Source organism: Morone saxatilis, unplaced genomic scaffold (genome assembly GCF_004916995.1).
Source record: "Morone saxatilis isolate NCDOM2014 unplaced genomic scaffold, NCSU_SB_2.0 Contig4, whole genome shotgun sequence".
Taxonomy (NCBI): domain Eukaryota; kingdom Metazoa; phylum Chordata; class Actinopteri; family Moronidae; genus Morone; species Morone saxatilis.
This window is the reverse complement of record NW_023339984.1, coordinates 17932795-17946923: the sequence shown is the minus strand read 5'-3', so window position 1 is coordinate 17946923 and position 14129 is coordinate 17932795. Positions and strand designations below refer to the sequence as shown.

Genomic DNA, 14129 nt, shown 5'->3' with positions numbered 1-14129 from the left:
TTTGAGGAGAAGATTTAGCAAAACTTAGGCTAGGCGGAATTAGCCGCTTAGCTAAAAAGGAAACATGAATTTATGGCTTGGGCTCAAGCGCTAGGCCCCTTTTTGGATTACTGTGGTTTTATGTGGTTGGCCTCTAAAACTTCTAGCTAAGCTAAGGCTAAAAGAGGAATTAAAAAAAAGGTATTTAAAATGGCTAAGCGGCTTAAAGGCTAAGTAAAAGAGAAATGACATCTTGGGTATTAATAATTAATGGGCCAAGAGGGCAAGGGGGGCACACTCAAATTTCTTTTAGGGGAATTTTCTAAAGGGTTTTTCTTCTACCTGTTTCTATTGAATTAATTGGTGTCAAAAAAAACCCCCAGTTGGACCATTGAAGTGGCAGGGATTTGATGTCTGTTTGTTTTTTCTTTTGAACCACTGGATTCCTTAGAGAGGTCGGACAAAAAACCAAATTAAAAAATTTTTTAAATGAAACTATATTAATTAGGATTAATTTTCTGGCAAGAGAAAGATTCCTTAAAAGCCTATTTAAACCATGTTTAAAAGGAAAACAGGGTTTTATAAAAAAAACAAACATTCTTTAAACAAAATTTAAAAAAACATTTGTTTTTCCCTTTCAAAGAAACTTGGATTCGTGGTTTCAAACCTCCGTCAGACATATTACTAAAAAAAGTATTTAAAAAAAAAAAAATTTTTTTATTTTCTTTCCAATCCAAACTCAAAACCAAAAGAATCTTAAAGTTCTGGAAATTAATTGTAATATGTTTTCATTACTTTTCTGATATGTTAAAATACAAAAAACAATATATAAACTTTAATGTGGATTCACCGCTATTCTGAAAAAACCAAGTTTTTCTAAATTTATTTTGCATTTTCAATTTTTTTCATATACTTTAATGCTAGCCAGTCCTCCATTATTAAGGCTGCTAACAGATCGTTTTTAACTGTCACAGTACCCTTTTCCAGGAAAACCCTTTTCCAAGGAGGCTCTATTTCAACACTCTTTCCCTTCCCCATTCACCATTTCTTTTTTCATTTCATATTCCCCCCTCTTTCCCAATCTCCCTTTCCCATCTCTTTTCATTCTCCCACAACCATGCCCAATGTGTTTTTCTCCCTTTGCCCTCTTGTATCACTCTATGTGGTTTCCTTCTGTAAACCATTAAAAATAGAGGTAGCTGGCAAGAAGCACTGCAAACCAAAACATCTTGGTGGCAAGAAGTAGGGGATGTTGTCTGTTGGTGGGATTCCTGGTTCTCATTTTGGTGGAATTACCCCTTGTTATTTTTTTTTTTGTTGAAAACCTGGTTGGGAATCATTGAAGATGTATCGTATCTTTGTCATTCTTTTCTTTCTGCAAATGTGGTACAGGCGGAAACGGTCCCTTTCAAATCTGTTTGAGAACCTTTTCAAAGAATGTTGTTTCCAAATTCTTGTCACATAATTTTTCTAACAGGTTGTCCAGTGTTCTTTTCCCAACTGGTTCCGCCAAAAATTGGTTGTTTCTTCTGGGATTACCAGACCAGGAGGAAAAAAAAAATCTTCTTGTTTTTCCTTAATACTGTTTACTTGGGACCATTTCGACCAAAAAGTGGCCCACGGTTTTGGTTAAACCCCTGTGGATATTTTCTTTTAGGATGGAAAATCCCATGTGTTGGGTCCCAGATTGCTGCAAGGGCAATTTCCTTCTCTTTACAAATGTTGCAAAACCCTGCCTTTCCCCCACCCTTTAAATTGTAAATTACATTTCCCCGGTTATGTAGCGTTATTCTGTGGGCAGAATTTTTATGTCCAAAATGCCAAGGGCCTGAACTTTCCAGGATTGATACTTGGGATTTTTCAGTTCTAAAAGTTTTTTCAATTCGTGACAATTTGCTGTTTTAACTTTGTTCCCCACAAATCCTTTTTTCAATTTGTGTTTTCTCTATGCTTTTGGGACTTGGTTTTGCTTAAACACACGTTGTTGTGGGTTTAATTTCTGGAGTTTTTGCTAATAGGAGTTTGATTTGAGGCCTCTGGAAAGAACTGCCCAATGGCAGTTGGACGAGTTTTTTTTAGTGGTTGATTGTATTCCATTGACTTGTTTGTCTTTTCCTTGGAAACTTCTTTTCTCCCCCAACTTGCTTTCCCACTTGAAACATAGATTTTTGTTCATATGTTCTGGGGTTGTAAAATGGGTACCTTTTGTTTTTAATTTTTTGAAAGAGTTGTGGAAAAGAAGGGGCAGCCTCATTTTGCTGGGAGAGCAACAAACTAATTGGAAAAACTTGTTCATCAGTTTTTGTTTGAACTTACTGTCCAACGGGCCCATCGGGCCGTTGGATCCTGGCCTTCCTTCACTCAACTGTGGACGTGGCGCTGGGAGGCTCCTGCCCCACAAACCCTGTGGGCTCATCACATACTTTATGCCACTTCCTTTTCCTCATCACTTTCAAAACTCACCCATAAGCAGTCCCGACTTCCAGTTCCCTCATCGTTTGATTCATCTAAGGTATGAGAACCACGCAAAGAATTTTTTGCTATTTTAAGAATTGCTGTGCTTAACTTGTTTTTTTCCCCTGTTCTCATTCTTCCCATTTCCCCAGAGCACTGGAGCCAGGGGACCCATAACCCCACTCTTCTATTTCTTTTCATCTGGCATTTCCTTTTCTGGGGGCCACTCCAAAAATCCACGGTCTGTGTTGCATTTCCAATTTAAAAATCTCCCCTTATTGAGGACGGTTTCTTAACTTCTGGTCCTGCACTTGGGTTTCCTTGTCCACCCAGGCCTGGACCAAACCATCATGGATTGTTTCTAAAGTACCTTTCCGAGCATTAGGTATTTGCTTTTTTTCATGGCTTTTGGACCACAGGAATTGTCTTCCCAATTTTTAAAAGGATGCTTTTTTTGGTTTTTTGCTTGTTAAATTATAGGAAATGGCTTTTTCAAGAGTCAAAGGAAAGAAATAGCTTCAGCTTTTCCAACAGTGGGGTTCCTAATGAAGGAAACTCAGTGTTTGGAGGTTTGATCATGGAGGGTCTGGCCAAGGGATTTCAATTCTTTCTTGCTGGTTCATTCCTTATTTCCTAGAATATTGTGTCAGGTCTTATCAGTTGGTTCACACGTTTGGCAGGAGTTTCAGGGACAATAAAACAGTCTCTTGTTATACCCTTTTTTAAGGAAATGTTGTCCTTTTTCCTTTGGTCTGTTTCTTTTCCCTCTCATAAAACTTAAACGTTATCCCCAAACTTGGGTGGATTTTTGGTGGGGGAAGGGAAGACGATATTTTTTGAAGGAATTCTTAAACCTGATGGGAACAACTTAGTGCTGGTTTTTACCTTGGACCGCCATTGGCCCCAGGATTGTTTTGGGTTTTTCTTCATAATACACCCACTTTAAATAGTAGATTTAAACCCATCGAATGGCTTAAGGGGGTTCGGGAAACAAAAAAGGCTCAATGGGGTACCCCCATAGGACATGAAACAGGGCCGAAAAAAAACCAATGAAACAAAAACACCCAATTAAGGAAGTCCACCGCTTAACCCTCCTTTTTGGGTGTGGTAGCCAATTCCTGCCAACCAGGTTGGCCCCTACCAACCAAATTGTAGTTTCAGTTGACGGAAGAAAGTCAATTTTCCAGGCTTTTCCTTAGGATCTTTGGGAGGCTCGCCATTATGGGATTCCACAGATATTCCCGGGAAATCACTCCAATTCCCCCAGGGGCTTCTGGATGCTTCTCCAAAAACCAGGGACTGGGGGGATTTTATTCCTATGGGAGAAACATAGGGGTTCTCCAAAAGAACCTGAACCTTGGCTTTTCATTTGATAAACAGAACCTAAGTAAAAACCAATCTATTGTTATACCAAACAAATTTAAACACTAAGTTATAATTGACACTGTTTTCACCCTTTTAACAATTCTGGCCTTTCATTACCCCACTAAAAGCTTCAATAATTGAAAGTGTCCCTTTCATTTTGATTTCATTGGGGTTTAAATAATTTCAAATAATAAAATAAAATAAAAATATTTTCAGGAAAAAATTGTGATTTAACCTCAATGAAAGCAAATTTCATTCATCATTAATATGAGTTTCTATTTTAATAAGGATCATTAAAAATTAAAACTCCTTAAAACTTTCATAAACTATAAGAAAAATTTCCCTTCCCCACATTACGGGAAGTCAAAGAAATTTACTTTTAATATAAAATATTCCAATTGTATTTACAAAAAAATAATAAAACTCCCTTCCCTCTTATTAAGTATTAGAAAACCATTTAAATCTCAAACCATATCCCTTTAATCACCCACATTAATTGACACAAATTGGCTTGATCAAACATGTAAACTTTGTGGCTGGCCCTGCAAGTCCCACCATTTACTTTAAACTAAAAACCACCAAATGCTAATTCATGGTTATTTAAAATGTTTGCAGTTTTAGTGTATTAAGTACACCCAAAGTTAGGTTTGCCAAGTGTTTCCCAACAGGGGGAAACCAAATTTGGCTTAATGGCAACAAATTCCAACCACCAGTATTATGGTCCATATAAGCCTAAAAACCCGGTTCAGCATATTGAGTAGCCAAGCGGACCTAAAAACAGGTCATCAAAAAACACCCAAAAAAAATAAATTTTTCCAACCTTCTCACCGAAATGCGTTCGGCTTCCAGTTGCTTTTAAGCGGCCGTCGGGACTTCTCAGCTCTCCAAGACGACGACGGTTCGCCTGTGTAACCACCTTGAGCCCACAGTGCTAAATTGGTCCAAACAAAGAAACTACGTTTGGAGCAACATCCAACTTAAATGATTTTTGCGGTAATTTACTACAATCATATCTTCTTACCGCTTTTGGTTTAGCGGATCCACTGCCTTCCTCGTTGTCGCGTTGGGGGTCAAAAGGAGTAGAAAGTACTGCGTACAACTTTGCTTCCTTCACCCGCATAGCGTAACTGCACGCTAATTGGTTGCTAAAAGGCTACCTGCCTTTCGTTTGGTTAATGCGGTGACCTGAGTGCTGCCTTCAAGTGCAGTTGGAAATGTGTTGCTTTCAGTGCAACTCCAGAAAAACCATTAAAGATATTGTAACACCATGAAACGCTAATAAAACCCAACTATCTTCCCTTCTAAGGTTAAACTTATGGTTTAGTTATACCCAAGTTTTACACCCCCCTGGGTTTACCCCATTCCAGCTCTCTTCTAAGCGATGTTGTGGAATAGAAGGGCTTTCTTGATTTTTGGTTCCCTATTTTGCTTCCCTGATAGCATCTTCCTTTGTTTCTGTGCCTGGGGGTTCAAGTGGTATTTTTATTTGTAGCCTTTCTTCTTCGACTAAGTATTTTTTTCTCCATTTTTGTTTCGTTGCTTTGTTACCCTTCTTAGCTCCTCTCTTTCCAAGTTTTTTTTCTCTTGATGCCTTTTCTCTTGTTTACTTCCTCTCCCCTTCCCTGTCTGAGAGACTGCTGCTGTGTCTGCATTGTATTCTTGAATATCTGTTCTTGCACAACCAGGGGTGTTGGTGGCCTCCACTGGCATCTCATTGGATCTTTGTTTCTGTCTGGCTTTCTGTGCCTCGGCTCTCGCGCGCGTCTTTTCTTCTGCCTGCCCTTTCTTCGCTTGTCTCTCTGTCTTAATTCTTGCTCCCCTTTGTCTTTCCTCTCATCGCTCGCTGTTGTTCCTTGGCTCCTGTCTTCCCATCTTGTCTTATCTCTCTTCGTTGTACTCTCTTTTCTTCTCCTTCTCGCTCCTCCAACCTGCTTCCCTGTCTCACACCATGCCCTTTCCTACAATCCCCCTTCGTACCACCCCTGCCCCAACGACAACTGCCCGCCCCCCTACTGAAAACGATCTATACGAACGATTTTTATTTACTTGACATGGATTGATGATGGATGGAGCGATGATCGGGTAAAATGCCTCAAAGTGGCAGTATGTACTTTTCAAACCAGGTGTTGTGAAAATCCTACTACAGCTGGCTTCTCCTCCCTGCTCTATCACTCTGTCCACATATAAATATATATTTGAATGCTTCCCGAAAGTTACACTTACACAATAATAAGCAGACCACTGCCCTCCCATCCTCTACAAGTCAGATGGTGTATGGTTAAATAAGTAATGCATGCTAGTGCTACCTGTACCATTTATCGTGAAATAAAACGCCTGAAATAACAGTTAACCCTTTACTCAATTCACAAATAATATTATATTAGCCACCATTAAGAGGTTATTGGTGGGATGTCTCAACTCCGTAACTTGACGTAAGGCATGACTTTCCCGCCAAAGCTGAGATGTACAGTGAACTAGCATGTTATCCTCAGTTCCTAGCTGTCCCCAAACCTCACTAAAATGCTTAAATTCCAATCCCACTATGTAAAAACAGTATCTTAAGCAGAATGATGGTATTGACCTGGTCCCGCAGCTGTGACCATAGGAAGATTGACATTGTGCAAATAAATAAAAATGTAAACGACCAGAGCATGTGCGTAGTGTCACATCCCACCAGCCCAGAGACGAAAAGCGGCCTCCAGGATATAGCTGACCATCGCATTTCCTGATCAGATGAGGCTTATGAAGAAACTACGGAGTTGACAGAAACACACCAACTTTGATAGGGCAGATTTCATGGAAATTATTGTTTTGACGTTCACTTCATGCATTGTTTTTATTTATAGCCCCCTTCTTTTTATTTGAATAATTCTGTTTTCACAATTGTAGAGGCTTTTTAAAGTTTGGATGCCCATATTGTGACCCTCTTGCTGAGGGACAAGTGCAATAACATGGACCTCTCTACCACAGACCACTACAGTTAAACAAATGTTCCCCAAAAAGATAAAACATTCTGAAAATCAGCATAGGAAACATTCCTTTGATTTAACTTTGTAAGTATGTCAATCATGATGAATTCCTTAAGGTTGATAAGAATTAGACTTTCTATGTAGGACATGTTTTGTCCCGGACGCTCCAAGAAGCCAGTTTTATGTGATCATTATGTTTAATTTTAATTAATTGGCAGTCATCTTCTAATGTTCCAGTGTTCCCACCGGAAGGTCAGACCACCACTCTCGGTCGCGGGGGGACGCAATCCTCCTTGTTATAGGTGGAAGCAAAATTAACTTAACTTTATGAAGTGTGATGATTGGCCAAATATTAAATAAACCAATTCTGTATAAAAGTTCATAAAATATAAGTTAACACATCTCTGATGACATGAAATAATCATTAATTAATGATATCAAAAAATGAAGGATCAAAATATCTCTTTAAATGTTTCCATCCCATTCTCTGTAAGTTAAAAGGTATCGTCAGACCTGCTCTATTTGAAAAGTGTCCTGAGTACTTCTGTTACCAATTGGCGGCACAATAAGAAGAATGACAACTTGAATAAGGACCACCATTAGTTTCCCATAATTCCTCCTCCTCCTTCTGTTGCATTTCCTCCTGTCGTCCGCTGAGGCCCCATATAACCACAAAGATCAACCTGCCGGTGTTCTTCCTTTCTGCTGAGTCAACCTCTGTTCTCGTACCTCTCACCCTTCCCTTTACTTCTCCTCTCCTGCTTGTTCCTTCCTCCTCTTGTCCTCCCCATCCTTTCCTCCACTTATGTTCCCCCCTTTACTTCTTTCCTCCATCTTCTGCCTTCTCTTCTACTTGGCCTCCTCTTGTCCTTTGTCTCCTCTTTTCCTTCCTCATGCCCAATTGATTGAAAAATATTCTTATATCAAGAAATGATCATTATTACACGAAGTTTGTTTTTGTGTATCAAGTGGACATTAACCGTATTTGACACATTAAACCACTAGGTGACTCTTTGTATTAGGAGGACAGGGTCCAGTGTCCTGCTCATTCTAAAAGTATCAATGTTTCTATAGAGCTAGAGGGCCCAAATCCAAGTTTCTGCCAAAACTCTGTCTCGACACAATTACCAGACCATTGTAAAGCTGTGTGTCAACACAGCGCGCCCCCCCTAGTTGACGGGTACTGCACCCACCTCCATTAATAGGTAATTGCTGATTTTACACAGACTCATCCAGTTAGTCCAAGAAACCTCAACTGCACAAATTCCAACACCACTCTACTGGGCAAATGCTTGTCTGACTAACCTCCAGTTTTTGATGTAAGACAACCTCTATCTTCCCTTCCTTCCTTCCCTTCCTCCCCCTTCCCATCCTCTCTTCTCGTCTTCGTCCTTTAGGTTTGTGTCTGTTTTTGGGAGAAGTTGGCTGGTCCTGTTGGTGCTTGGCCGGCAGACAGACCTTCATCAGCACATTCCAGCCCTTAACCTTTTTTATTTTTGCATGCAGCCAGTTTGTGTTATCTGGCTCATCAGCAAGGAAGACATTTTTTCTGCCCATATGCATCAATCATCCATTATTATCTTCGTCTTCCATCATCATCACCCTCATCCGCATTTTCATCATAATCATCATCATCCATTCATTCTTCATCATCATCATCAACTTCATCACCTTCATCATCATCATCAATCATCATCATACAATCAATCAATCAATCAATCAATCAGCCAATCAATGATCCATCAGTGGTTTGATGATAAACATTTAATAGTTTGATGTTATGAGAGAAGATAATGTCTCTCCTGTTAGTGCTCGATGTAATGTGACCCTTCCTTGAGTCCTTTACGAGTTCATCTCACTGCTCTTGGTTAATGAGTTCTAACGTGGAGTGTTTGTATGACGACATCCGGCCAGAAGGAAATAAATGTCCTCTGATTTTATTTTTAGAAACTAGAGTCCAAAGTAGAGCAGAGATCAAGAGGAAAGACAAAGGTTTTTATCTGCAGTGTGTGTTGGACCAAATGTTTCTGAAGAAGGATCAATCTACATGCAACTACTCTCAGCTTGGATTTTTAAATCATCAGCTACAAAGAAAAAGTCTGTTGTTGAAAAATCTGCATTGATTATTGATCTGTATTTGGAGGCTAAAGGAAACAGGTAATGGCATTTTCTCTCCTGGAATAAAGTTTAAAAGACACTTTCAAGTTCTTTTGAATCAAAACAACACAAGAATTCCCTCAAAGTCTTCCATGTGCAGTTTTAGTGGAGACATTTTGCTGCAACAGTAAAAGCATGTACAGGTTGCTGCTGTGATTCTGCTGAGACAGTCAAGAGTATTGATCAATGCAGGACTTCTTTTTGTACTGGAGGACTTTCACAGTGTGCTATTGCTACTTTACTTTTACTTAAGTAAAGATCTGAATCCTTCCTCCACAGTACTGTTTGTATCACTGACAGGTCTTTGTTTGTGTTGTGACTCTCATTCAGGTGATTTGTGAGACTCAAAATGAGGCTCTGTGATGAATCTGAGGATGGAAACAGTGCAGACGAGCAGACAGAGTCTGCCGCCTCCAGCTGCTGCAGAAACACCGGGCGGCTCAACGTGCCGCGTTTCAGCCACCACCACCTGCCTGCAGAGTGAGACTCATCACTCACATTTTACAAAGACATAAGGGGCTCATTTGATTGTAGATTGTACACAGAAACATTTACACCTGACTTAGTGAATGAACTTTCTGCAATGATCAGAATAAATCGGTTTAAATAGGAGCATTTCAGCAGCTTTAACACACTTCAACTTCAAAATCACCTGTTAATATATATATAATCTAATAATCTAATTCATTCCAGGTTCTTTGTTTGAAGGCAGCTGCTTCATCCAGTCAGTATTGTGCCATGTTCTGTATATTAGGACTGTGTCTTTAAAGTGACATTATACAGCTTTTAAAAGGAGAAACAGCTCATTCTTCCTCCGACTAATGAAAAGTTCAATTCTTAAGCAATAAAACAGACACTGGATCAGTTCAGTTCACTCAGGAGTTTTACAGCCTCACTTGGTCTGGTATGACCAGTAGCTCATGTTGGCTAATTTTAGCTAATGTTAGCAGACTTTAGATGGATATTGTTATAGACATGATTGGGTCATGGGCCCTCCACACCGAGAACAATAACAACTAAATATACAATAACTATAAATTTATACTTTTAAAAGTAGATGATGACACATCTATAGACAATGACAGTGGCCACGATATCGTTGGGATCGCTTCTGAGGTGGAAAGTAACAAAGCACAAATACTTTGTTACTGTACTTATTGTTTATTCAGCTATCTGTACTTTAATAGAGCATTCCTTTTTATATATTTATCATTTATTACTTTTATCTCCATCATTTGTACACAAATATCTGCACTTTCTACTCATGTTAAAAAACAGGCTTGTTGCTGTAGTTTTAATGCATTATTTAATAAATGTTTATATTTTCTCAGCCTTCCCAACATCAAGACTAGTGTATATCACACATGACAGATGTAACAAGAAGAAACAGATGGAGAGGGAGACTCAATCATCTCTGAAGTTTCAGTTAGTTTTGTACAAAAACAGCTGGTAGAAATGTCCCTCAGAGAAACCAAGAGAGTATTTTCACTGTACTTTTAGTACATTTCAGAGCCTGGACTGTTTTTGTACTAAACATTACATATAAATAACAATACAGGGGCCTACATTACAGACAGAATACCTTTTTAACCTTAACTGGTGACGTAACCTGAATGAACGACTAGACAACTTGAACAAAACCTTAAATAACCTTCACAAAGCTTTAGCTAAACAAATGCAGGAAAAGGTGTGTGAAGGATCAGTGACCATAAATAAAAAAACACATTAAGGCCACCCATGTTGTTTACAGTTTGTTTCATGGAACAGAGACTCCACTGGAAAACTCAGTTTCTGAACTGACTAAACTACTGTTTTACACATCAAACGTTGTCAGAACAACATAAGGAGGCTTTAAAAGTCTTTATAAATGCACTGTGACAAGATATGACACACTAATGCATCAGTAGGCATCACATATACAACTTATTAAACACTTATAGAACATAATATTAGGCTGCAAATACACGTAAAGACACATTTTACAGATACGGCCAAATGCTCTGTAGTTCTGATGGGCTCTCTGAAGTCCTCACTGATGTCCTCTTTTTTTTTTTTTACCAAAGAAGGAATAAAATTTGACGACAACTCTTGTAACAGTATTAGATTCTCCTAACTCCCATCCTCTTTGTGAACCCTTCTGGTTTTCTGTTTGTTTCTCTGTGCAACAAACAGCAGTAACAGCTCATCAATGACTTCATCCATTTTCCTATGAAGCTGTGACACAGCTGGATCGTCCATCAGCGTGGATGCTCACATTGTTATAGTTATTGTTCTCGTTGTGGACGGCCCTTCAATTTCCTCACTTTATGGCTCTTCTCTACTCACTGCTCTGTTCCATTTCACTGTTTCACAAAAAGTTATGGTCACTTTAAACTGTCTTTCAGTGATGACAAACTGATCAGCATGACGGAGTTTCCAACAGCCGTTTATCTGCTGATGAAACGGAATAAATCCTCAGAGCTGATCGATTTCAACTCCAACTTGGACCCTTCAGTCACAAAGTGAGTTCACTTCTAAATACGTGTTAAGAGCTCAACAGGCTTTTCACTAAAGGAATTGTTTGACATTTGAAGATTCTTGCAGAGAGATTTTGAGAGGATCGACATCTGTATGCTGGATATAAAGCTAGAGTAAGGTGGCAGTTAGACTGTTGTTTCTGCTTTTGTACCAATGAAACAAACTATATATAAGATGTTAATGAGTGAGCTGTAGAGGTGTTGGTATTGTTGAACTTTGGATAGTGCCAGGCTAGCTGTTTCCTCCTACTTCCAGCCTTTATGCTAAGCTAACCAACTCACAACCACTCTCACAAATTGAAGTGAAGTTTCCTTTTTCTCTTTAGCATTTAATTATGAGCCAAATCCCCTGACTATTACAATATAATAATAGTTTATTTTAGGTTAAAATTATGCTCCTTAGAAACAGCTGGAGCTCCCAGTGATGCAATAAATGTGGAAGATGAGTGTGTTGAACTAGTAGATTTGTGTGCAAAGCAGATTTCACACAGCTTTACATTTAATTTCAGACTGGTGTGTGTGAGGACGAGCAGTAAGGAATATGGGCTACCTTTCTAGATTCCAGCCTGAACTGTGCAGTAAGTTCACTTCTCACTGATCATATTACACCAGGCTGTGCTGCTCTTCAATAACACAGAAACTATATCAATATGTTCCAAAGGTTATGATGCAGTCCAGAGGAACCAATCCTTGAGGAGTGGCCACCTGATAGGAAACACCAGATTCAAAGTGAGCTTCATTATTCCAGTCGAGAGAGGAGAAATCTCTTCTACAAGTTTGGACATCAGCACTTGCTGTTTGGAGCTCTACTTGTAAATAATCTGCCTTCGTGTGATAAAGGTTGTTCCAGTTCAGCAGCATAAAGCTGCTCATTTAATGACGTCGGGGAGCGAGAACACTGTGAAATTAACTTTGCTTGTGCAGCTCACAGCCTGTATGCAGACCAACAGCTGGAAATGAAAATCCAAACTGAGCTTCTGCAGTTCATTTTATTGGAGGGGGGATTTTTTTAAAGTGAATTATTTCAGTTTTCATTGTTTTTCTACATGCTGCTATACTTCCAGTGGTGACACTAAAAACAGGGCAAAGCCAGAAAGACGATTGGTTAGTTAACCTTGGTGAGGCTAAATAGAAGGCTACAAACATCCTCATAGAACTGGAGTTACATCCAGATAACTTCTAGTTCCTTAAAGACCTATGTGTGGAATTTAATTTGATTATAACAGCTATCAAATATGTTTCTATTTGTCGTGCAAATGCTACACACAGGAGCTTTAAAATATCTTCACATTAACATCAATATATTCTTCATTTATTCCAGACCCCTTTAAGGTATTTTCCCATCTTCTAGAAATCACATTTATATCCAATTAATTAAAACAAAATGCCGACCAGATTATATTTTATATCCACATAATGAGGAAATATGTCAGTAAAATGTCCACTGACAACATATTTAATTTGTTCTCCACCAAAACACCCAATCTTGTGATACAATGTCCGTTTGTGGGAACTTTTTTATGGTTCTGTTTAGGCAACAAAAGCACCAACTTTAGAAAAAGATCAACTTTCTGTGTCGGCCATCCACCCCGACCACAGGCCTCCATCTCTGGTGTGGTTCATCAATATAAAGACCAAAACAAGAAGTGAACATAATCCAGGATTATGTTTGACAGAACAATGTCTTTATGAAAACAATATAGTGCTATAAAAACCTAATTTCTAGGAGGCAGGGTTGATCTGAATTTGAATGATTATCTTCTAACATACTGTAATTTCTGTTTGCTATCTGGACTTGCTGCTTAGTTTTTCTGCACCGCTGCAGATTGTTATTCATTGTTTGTTTGTTTATCTGTTGACCAATTGTCTGAGAAATTATAAATGGACGACATAGATTTTATTGTTTTGTCTCTGTTTGTGTTCTTCAAGGCGTTGGAAACACATATCAGTGATTTGGTTTGTTAAAAATCTGCTTTAAAATCACAACCATGAAGTCTACAGCTATATTTAGAGATTAAATTATACTTTTATACAGAACGTCCATATCTACAAGAGAACTGTTATTCATTAGTTCATATTTGTCATATTACAATGAGATCACTGGCATATAAATATTGATTAAAGTCAGTCTCAGTCAACAGAAAACACACATTTTCCGTTTTACTGTTAAATATTGTTCTAAACAGTTTAGTTAATATAGTTTTCAACTTGAAAGAATTGTTGTACGTCTGTGTTTTCTCTTTTCTCTGTATTGTTCTCATGCCGTTTGCATTCTAATACTTTATGTTTGTATCATAGATGTGTATATTCACTTTATCTGTTATATACCTGGATGTACATATTGTTTGTGTTTATGAGTCCATCACTCATCTGAGCCCACCGACAGTTCTTTGGTCTCATTTTAGGAACAGTGGTGAAACAATCAAGCAAAATTGAATCAAGGTTTCTAATGCAGAATAAATATAATTACGTAATCACACTGATAGACTTTATTCATGATCCTGTGAATGTGTTTTTGGTGCTGGTCCCAGTGGGATTCAAACTGTAACTGTGCATCACAACCTTGTTCTGTTTTTATGACACGTTTTAAGAGTGTTTTTCTTTTAGGAAGTTTCACAAAGCTTCTGCCCTCTGCTGTGAGCCAATAAAGGTTTTAAAATCTGATTTGAATCATAGTCCTCTTTGTCTG

At 38.5% G+C, this 14129-nt stretch overlaps 1 long non-coding RNA gene across 1 annotated transcript in view; it reads left to right on the top strand.

The window, feature by feature from the left end:
- Positions 1-14076, top strand: part of LOC118337802 — a 15445-nt gene extending 1369 nt beyond the window's left edge. Inside the window, exons 2-5 of the long non-coding RNA XR_004797190.1 lie at positions 9255-9404; positions 11309-11425; positions 11950-12018; positions 12102-14076. This is a non-coding gene — a long non-coding RNA (uncharacterized LOC118337802). The remainder of the gene's footprint in view (positions 1-9254; positions 9405-11308; positions 11426-11949; positions 12019-12101) is intronic.
- The last annotated feature ends 53 nt before the right edge of the window (positions 14077-14129 follow it).